We start from the raw sequence: 23,410 nt of genomic DNA on the forward strand, positions 1-23,410 counted from the left end.
ACAATCAACACATTTTTGCCAAGGAGAAATAAGTTTGTGTTTTCCTGTAGTGTAAGAATCCATGCTTCCGGATTTGACAAACTCTTGGAAAGCATTTTCTGAATCTTGCTGGTTGTGGAGGCATTTTCCCCGCAAAAAGTTGTCGAGATGTTTGAAGAAGTGGTAATCGGTTGGCCACAGGTCAGTTGAATATGGCGGATGAGGTAAAATTTCAAAGCCCAATTCGTTTGACTTTTGAAGCTTTGGTTGTACAATGTGCGGTCAGGCCTTGTCCTGGAGAAGAATTGGGCCCTTTCTGTTGACCAATGTCGGCTCAGGCGTTGCAGTTTTCTGTGCATCTCTTCGATTTGCTGAGCATACGTCTCAGATGTCATGGTTTCACTGGGATTCGGAAAGCTGTAGTGGATCTGACTGGCAGCAGACCGCCAAACAGTGACCATGACCATTTTTGGATGCAAGTTTGGCTTTGGGAAGTGCTTTGGAGCTTCTTTCTGGTCACAATCTGATTGAGAAATGGTTCATTGTTAAGAAAACACTTTAAAATGGTGGTTTTTCCAATTTTTATTCAGCTCATGAGGCACCCACTTATTAAGCTTTTTCACCTTTCCAATTTGCTTCAAATGACGAACAACCATAGAATGGTCGATGTTGAGTTCTTTGGCAACTTCCCATGTAGTTTTAACAGGACCAGCTTTGATGACTGCTCTCAAATGGTCGTTGTCAATTTCCAATCGCCGGCCACTATGCTCCTCATCTTCAAGGCTTTTGTCTCCTTTGCAAAACTTTTTTTTTTTTTGAGACGGAGTCTCACTCTGTCGCCCAGGCTGGAGTGCAGTGGGTCGATCTCAGCTCACTGCAAGCTCTGCCTCCTGGGTAGCTCCCAAGTAGCTGTATCTACAGGCGCCTGCTACCATGCCCGGCTAACTTTTTTTTGGTATTTTTAGTAGAGATGGGCTTTCACCATGTTAGCGAGGATGGTCTCAATCTCCTGACCTCATGATCCGACCACCTCCGCCTCCCAAAGTGCTGGGATTACAGGTGTGAGCCACCGCGCCCGGCCCTCCTATGCAAAACTTCTTGAACCACCACTGCACTGTGCATTCGTTAGCAGTTCCCGGGCCAAATTGTGTTGTTGATGTGGCAGGTTGTCTTTGCTGCTTTACGACCCATTTTGAACTCAAATAAGAAAATCACTCAAGTTTGCTTTTTGTCTAACATCATTCCATAGTCTAAAATAAACAGCAAGTAATAAGCAAAAAATAGTGAAGTGAGAACGCCCATTAAAATGATGTATAACATAACCACATTTATTTAAGTAATGTATTCCAATATCAAATGGCAAATTCCAACAATGCAAAAACTGCAAGTACTTTTGCACTCACATGTAATATCCTGAAGGCATGTTAAATCCTTTAAAGAAGTAGGTTCCATATAATAATAATAATTATATATACCTAACATTTATTAAAAACTATGTATTAAGTACTGTGCCAAATATATAAATGATCTCATTTAATTATCATAACAATTAATGAAACAGTTACAAAATCAAGACTAGAATATAATCCTGTTTGACTTAAGGCCACAAGATAGACCATGAGGCTCCATTGCCTCTGATGTTGGTCTCAATATAATCACTTGACAAACTTGGGATAAAGTTTTATTTATAATAACATTTAATATAACTTATTCATATCTTGAACCTAAGGAACAATCCTAATGTATAGAATAGTATCAGATATGTATCATCTTTAAAATAATTTGGTATGCCTTAGTAATGCATTGCTCACCAGGCAGTTTTTGAATATTTATTTATTTAAGACAGGGTCTCGCTCTGTCATCTAGGCTGGAGTACAGTGGCACAATTTCCGTTCACTGCAGCCTTGATTTCCCGGGCTCAATGATCCTCCCACCTAAGCCTCCTGAGTGGCTTGGATTTCAGGCTCATGACACCACGGCTGGCTAATTTTTGCATTTTTTGTAGAGACAGGGTCTCACTATGTTGCCCAGGCTGGTCTCAAAACTCCTGGACTCAAAGGAGCCGGCCACCTTGTCATTCCAAAGTATTGGGTTTACAGGTGTGAGCCACTATACCCAGCTTAATTTTTATTTAGAATTTGCCAGTTATTTCTCTAATTTGACAGAGGACTAAATAGGAATCAATCTGGGACCAGTTCCTATAAGGTCTAGATTACAAAGTAAACAAAACAGACGTAGAATTGTGAGGCCGCTGCCAAGTACTAAAGTTCATCCGTCAGTGAAAGAATAAAACATCAAATTAATAAATACAATGGGCCGGGCGCAGTGGCTCACGCCTGTAATCCCAGCACTTTGGGAGGCTGAGGCAGGCAGAACACCTGAGGTCAGGAGTTCAAGACCAGCCTGTTCAACATGGCAAAACACTGCCTCTACTGACAATAGAAAAATTCGCTGGGGGCAGTGGTGTATGTCTGTAATCCCAGCTCCTTGGGAGGCTGAGGCATGAGAATTGTTTGAACACGGAGGCAGAGATTATAGTGAGCCAATATTGCACCACTACACTTCAGCTTGAGTGACAGACAGAGTGAGACTCTGTGTTAATTAATAAATACTATGTCAGAAATAACATTAGAAAATTTATGACCTGTTCTTAAAAGCTTTTGACTTTTTGGAAATACAAAATTTTGACTATTTCATATTGGTTTGTGGCCAAATTCTTCAGCCTGTTAAATGTGAACGTATCACACATTTGAATTTTTTTTTTACTTCCCAAAACATATGATCATTTTTACAATGTATCAAATTTGTTTACAGCAATTGAAAATTTGTCAATCCTAGTAATGTAGTAAAGTTGAAACATTATGATGTGTTACCCTGTCATCTCATATTTTCAGACTTGTTTATCTAAGAAAGTGAAGAAATTTCAAGCACTGTGCAAAAATAAAATATGCCAATGATTATGCATGTATTCTACATGATATATATAGTCTTTATAAAAATATGTATTAAAACTGGTTCATTAAAAATTCACTGAAAGCTATTTTCTCAAATTTCAAAGCCTGATATAATTATCAGTCTACATTTCTCAGATGTTTGTATCATTCAATTAATTTTTAGTATCTCTCTGACATACGGATGAGTCTATAAAAATATAAAATGTTATATTTTCTCTTCTATGTTTTAATAGCTTCTATTAATAGATGACACTTATTTATATAGATACATTTAATTAAATACATTTCTAGCTCAGAAAGTTTTCCACTATTGTAATTAGCTCTATTATTTATGGAACTCTTTCATGTTATTAACTCAATTTCAGAATGCTTGATTAAAGTATATAGATTGTCTCTGGTGTCAAGTTCTAGCTTTACAGATTATCAGTGAAGGAATTATTTTTAACACATTAGGAACTCTAAATTGTAAATTATTGCCAACAATTACTCTTAGAGTTCTAAAAGTTTTCTAGAAGTTTTTTTAACAAGAAGTTGTATTTAGTGAAGAAAATGTTTTTAAATTTTATAAAAATATTTTGTATATTGCAGCTATCAGAGCAGAAAAACATAATAAAAGACAAAAGGAAAGAAATGTCACCACACAGGTAAATATTTGCTAAATCTTTACATTTTTTAATAGAAAATTTAGGCTATAGGCACTATTTTTATTCAGGATACTCAGAATTACTTAAAGAGGCAATTACTAACTATTGTCTACGTTTTTGTTTTTGTTTTTTAATTCTCAGTCAATATTATTATTTCATTCATTCAACAAATATTTGCTTACTCAACTGTGAGAGGAAAAGACTGTCATCAGGCCTGAGTCTTCTAAGTTGTGGACTGTCTGATGTCCTAAATATTAGGTTGGTGCAAAAGTAATCGTAAAATTCACAGTAATGTGAATTACTGTGAAATTGTACCATTCACAGTAACGGTAAAAACCGCAATTACTTTTGCAAAATATTAAGACACAAAGAGCAGAGACCAGCCTGGCTTATAAAGTCACAGATGCTTATTAAACATTATCAATCTTATGATGTCTTTGCACAGTTTGGAAGTAGGGGATTCAAATTTTCAGTTTATTCTCAACCCAGCAATGATTTGCTCCTATAAATATGTCATTTCAAGTAAAGAAGTGACTTTCCATCTCACACTGAGTGAAACCAAAGCATTATAATAGCTTGCTTATTGGGCTCTATGGTCTTGCCCTAGTGTGTTTTTTTTCTCTGATATTAGCTCCTACTACTGTCTCCTTGACGTCTTTCCAGACACACTGGACTCCATGCTGTTCCTCAGAAACCGCAAGAATGTGCCCCCCTTTCCTGTTCTCTCTGCTTGGAATGCCTTTGCACCCAGATGTCCATACGACTCCCTTCCTTCACCTTCATCTTTTCACAAGGTCCTTCCCTGGACCTTCACTAAATTTACAATCACTCTCTCTAAAATTGCAAATCCTGTCAAACACCTTCTTCTATACCCCTTCCCTGCTGTATTTTTCTTCTCAAAATTATCACCATGTAATGTACAGTATTTTATTATATTTGTTGTCACTCTCCCTCCACTAGAGTACAAACTCCATGAGGGCAAGGGTTTTGTGTGTGGTGTTCATTGCTGTTATCCCCAGGCACTAGAATAGTGCCTGGCACATAGTAGACACTCAATAAATGTTTATTGAATTGATGAGTAAATCTTAAATCCAAATGGAGGAAGTAAACTATGAGAAATATTAATACAAATTAAAAACCCCTCTGTACATTGCAACCTTTTCTAAACCCCTCTGAATATAGCTCCTCTCTTATCACTATAACTACCACATCCCATAATTAGCAGTGGGATTATTGTTAGCAGAAATAGATGGGAGCTTCACCTAAATCTCAGTTTGTCTTCAGGCAAGTGGAGAATGAAGGAACATCCGTTTCATCAGGTGCTGAATAACACCTGAAATGCCCTTTGGAATCCTCTTACCGCTTGAGAACAAGGATGCTGCTCAGACCCATAAGCATCCACCCAATGCCCAGCATTAGAAGATGAGGCCTCCAGAGTAAAGATGGGAATGGGCCCCTTCCAACCTTGTAAAGCCTGGGACAAAAGAAAACTAAGAACTATTCTAAGATATTTCAGAATATTAGAAAGTAAAACAAAACAAAACACAATACAAAGCAAAACACTACCTTTGTGTCAAAGATTAGGGGTAAATGTTCCAGGATAGCCTGTTTGTAGATTGTATATCTCACTCAATTCCATTGGCCCAAGCACAGATGGTAGAAGTGGAAAGACCAAAGACTGCAAACACCTCTACTGCAAAGTGCCCATATATGCATGTTATCCTATAACAAAAATAGAGTATCCTCAGCTCACTGAACTTGCCATAGTGTTTCATGACTCCTTGCCAATGAGCAGGATACTATTTGGCTGAAAGCACACTCTCTCCATCTCTACCCCCAATGTAGGCTTGGCAAATTCTGGTTATCTTCCATAATAATTACCATTTATATTATAATTTTAAAAATGCACTCACCTAGGTGGAGCTGCTCTTTCCATAGTTTTTCTCTCTTTCTGGCTTTACAATTCTACAACTTGCAAAAAAAAAAAAAAAAAAAAAAAGAAGAAAGATCATCTATTCCTCCATTCCCCAACAAAAACTTTTTGAAAACACACATACACACATGAAAAAAATGTTTAAAGATAATTTGTCTCGTGCTAAGGATCTATTTTCAGGAGTTCTGTGTGCTATTTCCTTCTACATTAAAGAATGATCCTGAATACAGACGTAATAAACCCCCAGGTATTTAATGTACTATTGGGAGGTAACTTAGGTCGCCTAAGGGAGCAACTTAAGTGTATGGCTGAGGGACCATTATTGTTGTAGGACTTTCTCCTTAGTTCAGCTAAAAACAGGGTCCTAGTCACACGACCATGAAAAATTTGGCTCACAGACACTTTGAAGGGTGAGAAGGGCAGGGTTTATTGGGTGAAAAGGAAAAAAGCGGAGGAAACAGGGACTTTCAGCAAAGCAAAGAGAATGTACTTCCTGCCAGTGGGCTCACAAATTAAATCCAGGTTACCAACCCCGGAATAAGAGAGTCCAGACTCCTCCTCCCTGCAAATGGCAGGAACTTCCCGAGGCTTCACCCCATTCACCCAGGATGCAGCCCAGTTGGAGTTTCTCCAGGGACCCTTTTACACTTGGCTATCTGATTACCCCGTCTGCAGAAGTACGTCTAACTGCTGTTAAAATAAGGGTAAGAATGAAGACCGATCTTAACTGTTTCCTGCTGACAGGGGGCGCTGTTCTGGGGAAACGGCAGTTGGAGCTCCCCAGAGGTCTAGCTAAAGGTCCCCCGCAGAAAGGGCCATCCTCCAAGGCTCCAGTTGCATGACCATTTGGAGTCTGATGGCCTGAAGGTGAGAAGAGACAAACCAGGTTATTAGAAAACACGTATCAAAAAGAGAAAAAAGGTAAGGACACATCAAAATTCCCAAGGCCTTTTACCAGTTTGCACAGGGAGAGGGAGGCCAAAAGCCTGACTGGTAAAAAAAAACTTTTACCCTTTTGCCAGCATATCAAGCTTCTGGGTTCCCTTCCCCTGAGCCCAGTCTTAGGCCAACCAGTCTAAGGTTTGGGAAATTAACTTTTCCCACTTTGGAGGATGCATCTGACAAGAGTGTCCTGAGTACAGAGACACAGTTACCTATCAGTGAAAACAGGACAGAGGAGGAAAAAAGGAAAAAAGAAGGCTTTCACTGCAAGCCTCCCAGGTTTAAGTGATTCTCCTGCCTCAGCCTCCCAAGTAGTTGGGACTACAGGCACACGCCACCACACCCAGCTAATTTTTGTATTTTTAGTAGAGATGGGGTTTCACTATGTTGGGCAGGAAGGTCTTGATCTCTTGACCTCGTGATCTGCCCACTTCGGCCCACCTCACAGGTGTGAGGCACCGCACCCAGCCAATAAGGCTTTTTTTAAAAAGGAGTCCCAGGGGTTCAGGATGCATTCAAAAGGGATATAGACTGAAGATGAAGGGCTACCCATCTAGAAAGAGGGGAGCAGACATACCTGGTTCCCTTCTCTTCCTAGCACATACCTGGGGGCATGTGAGGGAGAGAAGGAAGAGCGTCCTCTTTCCCTCTTCTGTCCTTGCATCATCAAGTCCCAGTGACCCTGGCAGGTGCCATCCATAGGTGCCAAAGTGGCTTGCACCACTATCTAGGCCAAAGGGCCTAGATAATAGGAATTAGCTGCTCTCACCTATGTCTCTATTCCGTCTACCATCAGTAGCCTTGGAGTTCCCTAGACCTCATTTATGCCGTGGATATTAGCATGATCCTTATCCATGAAATGGGAGGCTTGGCTTTATTGGCAGGAATTAGCGCTGCTTACCTGCACTGTCTTTTAACCTCTGTTGTTGCCTGCCTCTGGATTCCTTAGATCCAGTTTTCTTTCCTAGGGCTTTGACCTGAAGCTTGGAATTGAGTTTGGGATAAAAATGTGTCTTGGGAGGAGTACATGGACTCCTTATCAGAAGCTAAACGCTAAGGTGAAGGTGTGGAATTGAATCCTCCTCCAACAAGGGAGAGAAAAGGATGTCTTGTGACATGCCCAGATAACCGGTGGCTACAGTTATGCTTGCTAAGATTTGGGTGCATGGTGCTTAGCTTTGGTTAGCTCCCTTGGTTCTTCCTTTCCCAAAAAGGAAACCTCTGTGTAATGAGCATCCTGTTTATTTCCATCACCTGGCAGGATTTAAAGGATAATTACTCAGAACTAGAATACTGATCCAGATTTTTACATTACCCATCCCTTTTGTTCTTTCTGAGCTGCAGGTGGAGATTGGTTGGTTGATTGATTGGTTGGTTCACAGGAATAAGCAGAGTTAGTCTAAAAATATAAACAAAAACTTAAAAACAACTAATGGGTCTAGAATTTAATCACAAATCTATGATGACTTTTGAAACATAATTTCTCTCTCTCCAGTCCTCATTTTTGTTAAAAAAAAAAAAAATCATGATAGGACTGAGTTGTTTGCAAAATATATTTTAGTCTTATCCTTCGCCTGATTATTTGCATAAAGTACAGCAAGAATAACTATTTCTACATAGGCTAGATTTTAGTCCTATCCTTGGCCTGATTATTTGCATAAAGTACAGCAAGAATAACTATTTCTACATAGGCCTTTTAGGCTGGATTTGATGGAACTCTGTTCCACAAGGAATCTCAGATAAAACCTTTTAAATCTGAGCCCAATCATCCTGAGCCCAACCATCCTCAAATACCTGTGAGTTGTGTGATCCTCTCCTCTTAAGGTCCCAAGATAAACGTGGGGCTCCTGGGCCTGTTAGGAAGTGACATTCTTTACTGACCACAGGTCAGGAACCCTATACAGGGACTGCATAAACGAGGGTATGAGGTCAGTTTTTTTCTCCAGGGGACTTTCATCAGCTGTGCAAATTGAGCTTGCCTCCTTAAAGGGAAGCATATCCTTTCAGTCAAAGCCTTGGTGAAACAACCAGTTTCTCCAATTGCGTCCTGTCGCAAAAGAAAAATGGAGTCTTTTTTTTTCTTAAGATGGAGTCTCACTCTACTGCCCAGGCTGGAGTGCAGTGGCTGTGATCTTGGCTCACTGCAAGCTCCGCCTCCCGGGTTCACGCCATTCTCCTGCCTTAGTCTCCCTCCTGAGTAGCTGGGACTACAGGCGCCCGCCACCACACCCGGCTAATTTTTTGTATTTTTAGTAGAGATGGGGTTTCACCGTGTTAGCCAGGATGGTCTCCATCTCCTGACCTCGTGATCCACCCACCTCAGCCTCCCAAAGTGCTAGGATTACAGGCGTGAGCCACTGCGCCTGGCCGAAAAATGGATTCTTATTGCTCTGATGCAAATAACTATATTGCCATAAGTTAAAAATACTCACAGATAATTTCTGAATTCTAGAGGAACTACGCAGAGAAACCAAACATGCTCCAAATTTTGTTCACAGGAGTATACCTTACTCAATTATTAAGGGCCATAAATAGTGCAAAATAAATTTTCTTGACTCTGAAAAACAAAAGGATTAGCAATATTCCAAGAAAAAGTCAAAAAAATTGCTTCAGCTTTCTGAGTTTAGCCCATTAATTCTTGATTCACATGATATTCATGAACATTCAGCTCTTCATGAGTCCTGTACATTTTTCTTTATTCCAATGTTGAAATATCCAGTTATTAGAAGCCTGTATTTGAGAGTACCTGTCAAAATTATATAGCTCATTATAAATCATCTTTTGAAAGGATTAAAACCAGACAATTGTCTGTGAATAACAAAATGTCTAGGGTAGTTACAGTTAGAAACACAATTGACAAAGAAATTTGATTATCTCCATAGTTTACAGTAACTTAGCATAACAACGTTAATTATCATTGATAGCATATACTCAGACATTAAAATCTTAGCAATCCCATAAAATTTTGGAACATATATTAGCATTATTCATGAAAATATATTCTAAAGAATATTGAACATCATTTTGGCAATCGCAGGTAACTAACCAAGTCAAATCATCCTGTTTACCTCTCTTTTCTGGGTATTCCAGGGGCCCTCTGAAGTATCCAAAAGCTAGGTGTCAGGAAAGACAATTTCGAACCTGACATTTGATTTTGGGAAGCCTATTCAATATGTTAGCAGTTTAAAACACTTGATGTTATGAAATAGAATTCCAGATTGACATAAGTCATTTATTTTGCTGAAATGATGAGTCAGAAATTTAAAGAAGCAAAAAACTTGTATAACCCTTTACAAATTTTGCCAAAGAGCAAATCTGTGCCCCAAGAATACCCTGTTGTGCTTTCATTCCAATGCACAACCCAGAGAAAAACCATACAATATCCCCCTTGAATCTAATCAATATATTCACACCCAGAACTTCTTCTGCAAGATTAATTTCCACAATCCTTCCACCACTTGTTTGAACCTTCAGCTTTATCCTATCTAATTTAAAACAATTCTTTAACCCTAGGCAAGAATTTACATTTTCATGCCTTTTTATAACCTTTTATTCAAAACACATTTTAGGCTGGGTACGGGGGCTCACACCTGTAATCCCAGAACTTTGGGAGGCAGAGGTGGGCAGATCACTTGAGGTCAGGAGTTCAAGACCAGCCTGGCCAATGTGGCAAAACCCCATCTCTACCAAAAATACAAAAATTAGCAAGGTGTGATGGCATGCACCTGTAATCCCAGCTACTCATGAGGCTGAGGCATAAGAATCACTTGAACCTGGGAGGCAGAGATTGCAGTGAGCTGAGATTGTGCCACTGCACTCCAGCCTGGGTGACATGGTGAAACTATGTCTTTGGAAAAAAAAAAAAAACCAGGCCAGGCGCAGTGGCTCACACCTGTAATCCCAGCATTTGGGAGGCTGAGGTGGACAGATCACAAGGTCAGGAGATCGAGACGATCCTGGCTAACACAGTGAAACCCTGTCTCTACTAAAAATACAAAAAATTAGCCAGGCGCGGTGGCGGGCACCTATAGTCCCAGCTATTCAGGAGGCTGAGGCAGGAGAATGGCATGAACTGGAGGCAGAGCTTGCAGTGAGCCAAGATCATACCACTGTACTCCAGCCTGAGCAACAGAGCAAGATTCTGTCTAAAAAAAACAAAAAAACAAAAAACCACAAATATTTTATTGTTCTTACACACTTTACATGTAAATCTATTTTCAGTAGTTTCAATTACATGTCATAATGGTAACTTTTAGCAATTTTTAACTTTAACATAAACCCTGGTAAGTTGTTTTAATTGTGTGCTAGGTGCAGCCAAGGTTTGACTCCTTCTAGCATTAATTAAGGGCATGGTTAGTTCCGTATGTCCCCGAGCCTTACCAATTGTGGAGCAGGCAAGTCAAATAGTTCTCAAAACCCAAAAGGCAGTTTGTAACCTTAAAACATTTAACAAGCCTTGCATGTAACCTGCATCATTTAGTTCACCTATTTATATTTTGATGACATTTGCTTTTTACCAATAATCTTTAAGGCTGTTTTTATTTCTCAAAGATTAAAGTCACATGAACTGAAAGTTACCACTGCTTTTATCTTCTCTTTGAAAAATATTTGATCCAAGTGCTTGTCTTCCTTTAGGCCAAAGTAACTAGAAGTCTTTTTACAGACATCACATACATAACACATATATAGCTACAAAGACAGGCAGAAGAAAACCCAGCCACGAGGTGGAGCCCTGTAAGACACAGGGCTAGGAAAACATGCAGATATCAAACCAGAAAGAACTCATTCCCTAAGGCAGGATTGCTAAACAAAGCTTTGCCGTGGGGTTACAGGCCATACCCCCAGGATATAAAATAAGATGGAGGCCTGCTGCAAAGTTTGCTGTGGAAAGCTGTGCAAAGTACACCAGATGGGCTACAGCTTAAAACTAACCTCACAAATCCTCTCTCACAATTAAAACTCTACAGAAAGTATAAACAGTGATAGTTGGGGTGCCTGGCCTAGTAAAATGTTTTCCAAAAAGAAAAAAAAAAAAACATTAATTAAGAGTTAACTGCTGAAGGGGTAGAGAAGGAAAAAGGATGCCAGAGAGGAAAAGCCTCTTATTCTTATGCAAATAGTTCCTCCACCAGAGAGAAACATTGCAGGGGGACAAAGCTGAACTCCCTGGTTGGGGGAGTGGAGACTCCATGGGTGCATGGTAGGGAATGCCAGCCAGCTGCATGGGCGCCTTGAGGCCCCCAGCAGCTACTGTTGGCTCATTACTGCCCTGTGTGGTCACTGGACACCATGCACACATGCAGCAGACACATCCATGCACCACACATGTCCATGCACCTCAGCTAGTAGGAAAGGATGAGCAGGGAGCTGCCTTGCCTAACCATCCCGCACTTGCACCTGTGGCCATTGGGATGGGTGTGGCCCATATCCAGTATTGTAAAAGAAAAGATAAGTGCTATTACTGTCCTGAAAGTAAGAAGAGGAATGCCGTAGGACCAGAAGGCTCAGAAGCAACAGTGAGAGGTTTTGAGTCGCCATTTCACTCACCCTTCCTTGAGTCCCATGTTGGGCACCAAAGCTGTTATAGGACTTACTGCTTAGTTCAACTAAAAACAGGGTCCTTGTAATAACCATGAAAAATTAGGCTCACAGACACTTTGCAGGGTGAGAAGGGCAGGGTTTATTGGGTGAAAAGAGAAAAAAAGGGGGAAACAGGGACTCTCAGCCAAGTGAGAGAGTGTGCTTCCTGCCCATGGGCTCACAGATTGAATCCCAGGTCACTAATCCCAGAACAGGAGAGGCCAGGCTCCTCCCACAGTAAACCAGCATGAACTTCCAGAGGCTCCACCCCGTTCTCCCAGTGCGCATGTTGGTTGGAGTTTCTCCAGGGACTCCTTTATGGGTTTGTCTCATTATGACAGCCATGACCACCATGAGCAACAGTGAAAACTCTGAAAAGAAGGAAAAAGTCACCTGGCTCACAGCACTTAGCAGTTTCACCAGAGTGTTCAGTTCCATCTCTTCTTCAGTTAAACAGACACAATCTTTTTGTTTTTAGATTAACATCTTGGTCCAATAGATAATTAATTTGACTAACAAATAGGATATTTCAGTTCTGGTAAGTTTTAACTCTTTGATTCTATCTGAGCAGCCTGAGGGGCTGTTTCCTGAGAAAGGAACCTGGTAGTAAAGATAGCCTCAAGATTTCACTTACATTGTCTTGTTGGGCATTTAGTATAAAATTTAGAAATCTTAATTTAGGTCATTATATTCAGAATTTATATTCAGTACCATATCCTTACAGTTATATAACAAACTCTATAAAATCCCTTCATATATACCATTTATTCCTCCTAACATCTTTGTGAAGGATGTTAATTGGTTATTTAAATGGTTAATTATCCCCCATTTTGCATATTAGAATAAACAAGCCCATTCCGATTTAAGAGATCTTAGTATTACAAATTATCACTATATTCACTCATGCAGCACAATGCCTACAATGTACCCCACACAGTTACTGGAATTTGGAATTTCTAAAAGGTTCTAAATGTGTTTTTTTGCTTTGTGAAACCTGTTTGATATTACTTAAACTTGGTTGTAAGCTTCTGACAGGCAAAACAGTATGTTTTCACCTTTTTTAGTGTGATGCTTTGCATGTGGTAGATACAATAAAGGTTTACAGGTGTAATTCAATACACCTACTACCATATATTCAAGACCTGGCTATAAAATGTGTGGATTCTCCATCCCTGGGATGCTTATTTTCTTTCTTTCTTTCTTTCTTTCTTTTTTTTTTTTTTTGAGACAGAGTCTCACTCTGTCATCCAGGCTGGAGTGCAGTGGCGTGATCTTGGCTCACTGCAACCTCCACCTCCCGAATTCAAGAGATTCTCCTGCCTCAGCCTCCCCAGGCTGGGACTGTCGGCGCATGACACCACATCTGGCTAATTTTTTGTATTTTTAATGGAGACAGGGTTTCACTGTGTTTCCATCTCCTGACCTCGTGATCCATCCACGTTGGCCTCCCAAAGTGTTGGAATTACAGGCGTGAGCAAATACACCAAATTTTCTTTCTAATCAGTATTTTCTTTCTAATCACCTAACTTCAGGGTCATACTTCTCCAAATGTTACCTTTCCCTTCATCTTAACTGAAACCTCGTTGTCTCTTGACGACTTCTTCCCCTGTAACTCTTTCAAGCATTTTCTCCCACAACCCACTTATATTGGTTCAGGATAGGGTAGCAGGTATCCTTCTCCCTCCCTATTGCCACATTCTTATTGGGAAAGTAGTAAGAGATGAAGACAGAAGCGTAGCTTGTGGTCTTTCTCTCCCAGGAGCAGAGAGCTCCTGTCTGCATTGGAGATTTCAGTATTCATGAATCGTAGCAGCTCAGTTTCATTACTTACATCTTCTTGCTTCCAATAGTCCCATCCTCCTCAACACTGCCATGGTCATAATCTTAACTGTGCCTGTTCCAAATGAAAATTTCAGGTATCCAAGTCTCTGATGGCCACTGATATCTTTCCAGGTTGTTCCATAAATGCTTCAATCCCACCAGGACCTCAAATCGATTTGCCCTTTTTACTGCTCATTGTTCCCCTCACATGCTCATTTCCCTTATTACTTGGCTGAGAGTTGATGCCACATCACCACAGGACCACAGGACCTTTTCCAAAGCCTGTGGGAACAAAGCTATTTCAGAAATTAGGCTTTAAAAAATTGTGGTCAAATACACATAACATAAAATTTACCATTTTAACAGTTTTTAAATGTACAGCTCAGTAGTGTTAATTATATTCACACTGTTGTGCCACTAATCTCCAGGACGCTTCATCTTGCAAAACTGAAACTCTATATCCATTAAAAAGAAAACAAAATGAAAAAACTCTCCATTCCCCTCTCACCCCAGACCCTGGCAATCAACATTCTACTTTCTGTCTCCCTGAATTTGACTACTTTAGGTACCTCATCTAAGTGTTCATACAGTATTTGTCTTTTAGTAGTTGACTTATTTCACTTGGCATAATCTCCTCAAAATCTATGCATGTGTCAGAATTTACTTCCTTTTTAAAGCTGAAATATGTAAAAATACTTTGTTCGTTCATTCATTCATTAATGAATGCTGATTGCTTACACATTTTGGCTATTGCAAATAATGCTGCTATTAACATGGGCATACAAATACCTCTTCAATACCCTGCTTTCAATTCTTTTGGGCACATACTCAAAAGTGGAAATATTAGATTACACAGTAATTCCATTTTAATCTGTTGTCTGATCATCATTTGTTTTCCACAGTGGCTGCACCATTTTACATTCCCACCAGTAGTCCACAAGTGTTCTAATGTCTCCAGCACTTGTTTTTTTGTTGTTGTTGTTTTTTGTTGTTGTTGTTGTTGTTTTTGAGATGGAGTCTAGCTCTGTCACCCAGGTTGGAGTGCAGTGAGTGGCATGGTCTTGACTCACTGCAAGCTCCGCCTCCCAGGTTCATGCCATTCTCCTGCCTCAGCCTCCCAGTAGCTGGGACTACAGGCACCCGCCACCATGCCTGGCTAATTTTTTGTATTTTTAGTAGAGACGGGGTTTCACAGTGTTAGCCAGGATGGTCTTGTGATCCGCCCACCTCAGCCTCCCAAAGTGCTGGGATTACAGGCATGAGCCACCACGCCTGGGCCTGTTGTTTTGTTTTTATTGTAGCCATTCGAATAGGGTGTAAGGTGGTAGATCATTGAGGTTTTCATTTCCGTTTTCCTAATGATTGGTGATGCAGATCATATTTCCATGGGCTTGATGTCCATTTGCATATCTTCTTTGCAAAAATGTCTATTCAACTCATTTGCTTATTTTTTAATTGAGTTTTTTATTTGGTGAGTTGTAGAAGTTTTTAAATATATTCTGGATATTGACTTCTTATCTAATTTGCAAATATTTTCTACCATTCTGTAGGTTGTCTTTTCACTCTGTGGATAGTATCATTTCATACACAGGGGTTTTAAATTTTGATGTAGTCTAATTTATCAATTTTTATTTTTGTTGCGTGGGCTTTTGGTATTATACTAAAACTGACCCAATAGTTCCATAGATAGTTTTTTGGATAAACATAGAAATTGACCCTTCTGGTCTTAAAGCTTGAAACTTATATTTGTTTTATCTGAGTTCTGTTCTCAGGAAACCACCTTTAGGCCTCTCAGAAAAGTGTCAAAGAACTGAAACTCATCAGATCACCACATCCAGGCAATGAGATGCTGGCCCCCTCATTCACCAAGATTGCTTGCCCCTCCCTAGTTCCTGTTTTCTTATACATTGTTTCATTTCTTCTCCCTATATAAACCCTTGGTTTCAGTTGGTCAGGAAGACAGATTTGAAACTGATCTCCCATCTCCTCATTAAAGCCTTCTTCTTTGGCAATACCAATTGTCTCAATCGTTGGTTTTCAGTGCATTGGCTTTCTGTGTGGCATGCAGTAGGGCCTAGACTGAAACCCTGGTGTTTCAGTAACAATAGCCAAGAAATCATTACCAAATCCAATGACATGAAAATTTTCTCCTATGTTTTCTTCTAAGTATTTTATAGTTTTGTGTCTTGTATTTAGGTCTTTGATACACTTTGAGTTAACTTTTGTACATGGAATAAGGTAAGGTCCAATTTCATCCTTTTGCATGTGGCTATCCAGTTTTCCCAGCACATTTTCTTGAAAAGACTGTCTTTCTCCACTAAATGGTCTTGGCACTCTTTAATATCATTTGACCACATATGAGAAGCTTTATTTCTGGGCTATCTATTCTGTTGCATTGGTCTATATGTCTATCTTTGTGCCAAACTCTTTTGACTATTGTAACTTTGTAATAGGTTTTGATATTGGGAAGTTTGAGACTCTAACTTTATTCTTCTTTTTCAAGATTGTTTTGGATATTCAGAGTCCCTTGAGATTTCATTTGAATTTTTAAAAAAAACTCTATTTCTGAAAAAAAAAAGTCATTGGGATTTTTATAGGGATTGCATTAAATCTGTAGATCGCATTGGATAGTATTGACATCTTAGCAATATTAACACTTCCAATCCATGAACACAAGGTATCTTTCTGTCACAGGATCCTTGGGGTGTCATTTTTCCAGGTGGAAGCCTCTGTGGCTGGTGGCACCTTTGCCCACGTTTTGCTCAGGCCTGCTGAGCTCATTCCAGCCACTTGGCCTGGCAGGCTGCACTTGGCTCATGCTACCAGCCTGGACCCCACAACTGCCAAGGGCGAGCCAAGCATGGAGTGGCAAGGGGTGCATGAGTGAGCACAGGGTCCAGCCACTGTGCACAGCCAGGCACACTGGCTGCTGTGGTAGAGTGGACAGCTACAGGCACTGACACAGGCAACAGCTTCATGCAAACCTGTGGCTGGACCAGATGCACTGCAAGTGGCTTTTGCCATGGGCACCTGTGTATGGATGAAGGGAATACAGTGGTGCCCAGAAGCTTGGAGATGCCAGAAACCACAGTGCCCCAAAGAGGGTGTCACAGACCTGGCTCGGGGAGCCCCTAAGTCTGGGCTCCTAGAAGGGCTGCAGCTCTTCTCTTCTTCTCATTGCCTGCAGTGTGGGGGGCATGTTTTAGCCCTTTTTGTGTTACAGCTCTTTCAGTCCCACCATTCACCGGGTCCCAAGTTCTTGTTCTGCATCCAGGAAGAATGAGGTATGCAGACAACTGGAGGGTAAGCAAGGCGAAGAGGTGCTTCATTGAGTGATAGTACAGCTTTCAGGAGACCCAAAGTGGGTAGCTCTTTTCCGCAGGCAGGTGGTCCTGATGAATGCAGCTCTCAGTGGAGAGGAGATCCAGAGTGGGTAGCTCCTACCTGCAGGCAGGTCATCCCATCATCTCTATAGCCCTCAGTGGAGAGGAGATCCAGAGTGGGTAGCTCCTATCTGCAGGCAAGTCGTCTTGATGTCTGCCTGAGTCTAGCTGAGTCCTGGGGTTTTTATGGGCTCACAAGAGAGGAAGTGCATGCCGATTTGTTCATGGGTAGCCATGGGTGGGCCTAAAAAAAGCACCATAAGTTCTCACTCCCAGCTGCAGATTCCACTCGGAAGGGATCCTGGCCCCCAGGCTTCAGGTCCTTCTTGGCTTGAAGATGGGGTTTCACTGGGGACCTGCCCTTTCCACCCAGGAACCTGTCTGCCTCCTGCTGCCATCTACATGTCATCCATGGTCCCCAGGCTGTTCATGTGGAATGGCACCTATAGACCTGCATTGAGCCATCCTCAGCACCTCCTCGGCCTCCCTTCCATGCTTGTCAGTGCCCAAAGTCCAGAGAGGGCTGAGGCAGCAGGGGGCCGGCATGTCAGCACCACCCAAAGTGCACACACACCAGCTGGGTTGCAACAGTGCCCAGGCTCCGCCTCAATTTTGCTCCAAAATCACAGCAGGTACCAGGTGCTGGGAGAGGCCAGGCAGTCGGAGCAGGCACTTCTGAACCTGTGGGGATGGGAGGGTTTCTCGCCCTGAGGGTACAGGGATGCCTGGGCCTGCAGCCGCAGCTGGGCAGCTACAGCTGTGTCCAGGAAGGTGGGGCTCCCACTTGGCCAACTCGGAATGGGGCGTGGCTCCCTCCTATTCCCAGCTTCCACTGGCTCTGCAGAGCACACAGCCCTGAGCGTGCCTCCCCTGCTGCAGCTGGCATTTCTGCAGTGGCTGCTCCAGGCGGGCCACCACCACCACCATCATTTCCATTTGTCAGTGTCTTTAATTTCTTTCAGCAAGTTTTATCGTTTTTTTAATACAAGCCTTTTGTCTTCTTGGCGAAGTTTCTTTATAAGTACTTTATTCTTTTTTAGCTATTTTAAATGGAATTGTTTTCTCAATTTCCTTATTGACTTCTTCATTTGTAGTATATAGAAACACAACTATTTTGTATTGATTTTGTATTCTGCAACTTTTGTTTAAACTTTGTTTATATGTAGCAGTTTTTTTTTGTAGAATCTCTAGGGATTTCTACATATGAGATTATGTAGAACATAATTCTGTGAACAGATAATTTTACTACTTCTTTTCCAATTTGGATAACTTTTATTTTTTTCTAACTTTTCCCTAGATAAATTTATTTCCTAATTGCTCTGGCTAGGACTTTCAGTACTATGTTGAATGAAAGTAGTAACACTGGGTATCCTTGCTTTGTTCCTGATCTCAAAGGAAAAGCTGTCAGTCTTTAACCATTGAATATAATATTAACTTTAACCATTGAGTATGTAACACTTCATATAGGGTCTTTATTTATTATATCAAGGTAATTTCCTTCTATTCTTTGTTGTTGAATGCTTTTTATCACAAAAGCATGTCAAATTTTGTCAAATTCTTTTCCTACATCAATTGAGATAATAATGTGCTTTTTTTCTCTTTCATTTTGTTAATGTGACATATTACATAATTTCCATGTGTTGAACCATCCTTGCATATCAGAAAAAAATCCCACTTGGTCATGGTATATAATTTTTTAATATGCATTTAATTTATATGGTATATAAATTTTTAATATACAGTTTGCTAATATTTTGAAGATTTTTGCATCAATATTTATCAGAGATATTGGTCTATAGTTTTCTTTCCTGGTAGTGTCCTTGTCTAGCTTTGGTATTGGGGTAATGCTGGCCTCATAGAATAAGTTTGAAAGTGTTCCCTCCTCCGCAATTTTTTGGAAGAGTGTGAGGCAGAATTCAAAGTATTAAAAAACTTTTAGAAATGTAAACATATATCTATAAGTATATATTAAAATGTAAATAGTGTAATAATGTAAAATAATGTCAAATGTAAAAGAAAGAGAGAAAGGGAAGGAGAAACATACATACACACACCCCTAACATATTATAGAATATCCCAAGTAGAGATTGAGGAAATACATTGTTTTCATTAATATTTATGCAGAAAAACATAAAAATATCACACTAAATGGAATAAAGAACAGACTTAACCTAACATAAGGTCAGGTCAAGTTTTCACACCAACTGATTGAGAGCACCAAACTAATGAGAAAGCTTTCAGTGTTCAGTTTTTTGGATTTGGGAATTGCAGATAACATTGTGGGGCGCTGTGAAATGACTTCCTCATATAGATCTTCCGTTTAGTTACTCCCCTTGCACTCCATTTCATTTATTGGCAAAACCTAAACCCTGATGAAATGTAGTTCTCCATCTACTCAATTCCTACTTCTGGGTGGCTGAACATGGCTGGGAATAAAGAGAATCAGGCAACCAGTCTCATTTTAATTTCATGACCACAGACCAAGGAGGCCTTCAGTGTTTCCCAGCAAACATGAACATCTCCCTAGTCAAATTTATTATTCCACATCTCTAAGATTACTATTTCATGACTTCTCCCTTCCCAAAATTCCAGCACATCTCAGCTGATGACCTTCCTGGGTTTTGTTTGTTCTCCAGTTTCAGAAAGCCACCCACATAATGCATTTAGCAAAATGCTCTGTATTTTTCACACTGAAAAAAAAGAAACAGTTTGAAGAGCAATTCTATAACCACCCATCAACAACTCTATCAACCTACCAGCAGCTATAACCTGCACTGCCTCAACCCCAGACACAAACGACTTCAGGCACGTCTACTGGGATGCTGAGACTTGACATGTTGACTACTGAACTCTTGATTTTTCTCAACTCCAAACCTGTTCCTTTACTGTTGTCTCCTTTGCCAGTAAATGGCTCCTTCATGCATGAGATGCTTAGAATAAAAATCTTAAGCTCACCCTCTGCTTCTTTCTCTCATACACAATATCCCAGTTATCTTGGTCTTTAAAATATCCAGAATCCAATCCCTTTTAACTACTCCACCAGCTCACCCATCTGGACTCTGTGGTAGCCACCTCCCTGATCTCCTGCATTCTTGCTCTATTGCAGCCTATTCACCTCACAGTATGTATTCCATTACACTTAAGACAAAATCTAAACTCTTCATCACATCCCACAGGGCCTTACATGACTAGCATTTGCTCTTTCTCTGAGCTCTGACCATACTCCCATTACTCACCCTATTCCGGTCACGTTGGCCTCCATGCTATCTCTGGAGTACCCAAGTCTCAGGGCCTTTGTACTGATAGTAACAGAAGACAGACAAATTCCTAGGCAGACAGGGACAGGTCCCCGGTGAAACCCGACCTTCAAGCCAAAGAGAGGTTAAAGCCTGAAAACCAAGCTGCCAATTCTGGATGGAGTCCACACCTAGAATGAGAAGTTCTACCCCCATCTTACTCTTTCTCTCTCTCAATTGGTTCCTTCTGGATGATGCCTTTTAACCAATTGAATGGTGCTTTTTCCAAGCCATGGACCAATCAGCATGCACACCCCCATTCTAAGCCCATAAAAATTGGTGAATTTTTTTTTATCATCAATTTAAAATAGCACATCCCTCATTTTCTAACTCCTCTCCCAGACTACTGGGTCTTCATCTGCTCTCTTGTTGCATGTAATCATGTGTCTACAAACTTGCTATTACTTCACTCCCCATTTGACTCTCTCAAAGGAAACTGAACTCTTTACTTTTTTGTATTGTTCTCAGAGATACAAATATCTCTTGATTAGTCACTACAATTTAATAAGTGCTTGCTAAATATTTGTGAATGAATGAATGTCATTTAGCAATCCATGTATCAAGGAATGAACAGAAACTATCAGTAGCTCCAGTAAAATTAAGAGAAAAGAAGTGCTGAAAAAAAAAAAAAAAGCCTGAGTTCTTTTGATAATCCATGTATTCCCTGTACCATGAAGAGCTGACATGGCTATATGTTTAACTATAATTTTCTGCTCCTTGCATGTAAATACAGAATATAAATACAGACTTTAGTATGTATCAGTTGTTAATGTTCTCTGAATTTCAGAAAGCATTAGCAGTTAATATAAATCTTATTTTAGCACTGTATTATTAATATCACTCATGCCACTTTTTTCCTTTTTATTTGCTACTTTACCATTTCCCTGTATTTCACAATTTACCCTTAGGAAGCTGTCTACTATTCTTGTTTGGTGACATTAGAAGGTGGATGTGCAAATACACAATAAAATAATAAGCAATGGCTTTGCCAAGAGGAAGAAATATTTTTACTGATAATTTGCTGAAGTAACTGAATGAGTTACTTCTTCTCTACAAGGGATAATTATTCTTTTCAGTTGGGGGTGGTTATTGCATGTAACATATCTGCTTTGTTTTAAAAAATTTTACATGTGTTAGGAAAATGTATGCTGAGATTGTTTTATTTATTTATTTATTTTTTCTTTTTTTGAGACGGAGTCTTGCTCTGTCGCCCAGGCTGGAGTGCAGTGGCCGGATCTCAGCTCACTGCAAGCTCCGCCTCCCGGGTTTATGCCATTTTCCTGCCTCAGCCTCCCGAGTAGCTGGGACTACAGGCGCCCGCCACCACGCCCAGCTAGTTTTTTTGTATTTTTTTAGTACAGACGGGGTTTCACCATGTTAGCCGGGATGGTCTCGATCTCCTGACCTCGTGATCCACCCGTCTCGGCCTCCCAAAGTGCTGGGATTGCAGGCTTGAGCCACCGCGCCCGGCCCTGTTTTATATTCTTAATTGAAAATCCTAGGAAGAAAATAAAGGATATCAAGTCCATTAACAAAAACAGCTTTGCTTCAATGTAAACATCTCATAAATAAAAATTTTTTTTTTAAATGGAGTCTCGCTCTGTCGCCCAGGTTGGAGTGCGGCGGCGCAATCTCGGCTCACTGCGAGCTCCACCTCCCAGGTTCATGCCATTCTCCTGCCTCAGCCTCCCCAGCATTTGAGACTACAGGAGCCCACCACCACGCCCAGCTAATTTTTTTGTATTTTTAGTAGAGACGGGGTTTCACCATGTTAGCCAGGATAGTCTTATCTCCTGACCTCGTGATCCACCTTCCTCGGCCTCCCAAAGTGCTAGGATTATAGGCGTGAGCCACCGTGCCTGGTCCTCATAAATAAAATCTTATTTTAAGGGAGGAAAAACTACAAAAACAGTTAATTTTAAAGTTTAAAATTGCCAGTCCCCATTTTTTTCAAACGTACATGCATTTATTTAAGACCTAGAAAGCTAATAATCTGACATATTTTCAATTTCTGATGGGAAACCATAATTAAAACATCTGCTTCTATGTGAGTCTTTGCTATATGTACACATACCTTCACTGTATTATGACTGATGTTAAATTTTTGTATTATTTAATGTTGGACTTCAATTTCACTCTCATGTGCTAATAACCTTCTTCCACTATTACCTTGGGCAGGGGTTCTTAAACTTTAGCATGCAACAAAATCACCTGGAGGACTTGTTAAATCACAGATTGCTGGACTTCACTCCCAGAGTTTCTGGTTCTGTAGACCTCAGGTGGAGCAGATAATTTGCACGTCTCAGATTTCAGGGACCATACTTTAAGAACCAATGACCTAGGAAAACCTAGTTTTCTTATAGAAAATCTCATTTTCTTTGTTTTTCACTTCCTCTTGGCTTTCTTCATAACCTGGCTTTTTTCTTATGATATCTGGGGCACTAGTGTTCATACTCTTTGGAAATATAGTGGTTTAAACATAGTATATGGAATCTGCATCTATATATAGCAGGAAAAGTAGAAATTCATTTCTCCCTTTTGTCAAACCAACGACAGCATCTTGTGTTTTCTGCCACATTATATCTCGATAGCACCTCGTTCATCTACCTAGACAAAGACCGCTGGTGAGAAGGTGACCAGCTAGTCTTGGTTTGCTACTGTTATTGTCCTCACTGATGCCTTCTATAAGCTCTTACTTTTCATTTCCTCTTTTTCCCAAGAGCTTTATCAGCAGAATGTAATGTATTACACAGTGCCAAGGAACAGTGACTATTTTGGGGGATACGAGCCAGGAAATAAAAAGGGACATAGATCGTTAAGGAAAACAAGAAATGCCTTTGATTGTTGAGCCCTAGGGAAAGTAAGTCACTGGCAAGTA

General features: G+C 40.4%; 1 protein-coding gene across 6 annotated transcripts in view; it reads left to right on the plus strand.

Moving 5' to 3' along the window:
- The first annotated feature begins 3,527 nt into the window (after positions 1–3,527).
- The window catches only part of SEL1L2 (SEL1L2 adaptor subunit of ERAD E3 ligase), a 106,585-nt gene continuing 86,702 nt past the window's right edge, over positions 3,528–23,410 (plus strand). For all 6 annotated transcript variants that reach the window (XM_031656108.1, XM_031656109.1, XM_031656112.1 and 3 more), the window contains exon 1: positions 3,528–3,577. The gene's annotated coding sequence lies outside the window, so the exon portion shown is untranslated. The remainder of the gene's footprint in view (positions 3,578–23,410) is intronic.

Source organism: Papio anubis, chromosome 16, assembly GCF_008728515.1.
Source record: "Papio anubis isolate 15944 chromosome 16, Panubis1.0, whole genome shotgun sequence".
NCBI classification, from domain to species: Eukaryota; Metazoa; Chordata; class Mammalia; order Primates; family Cercopithecidae; genus Papio; species Papio anubis.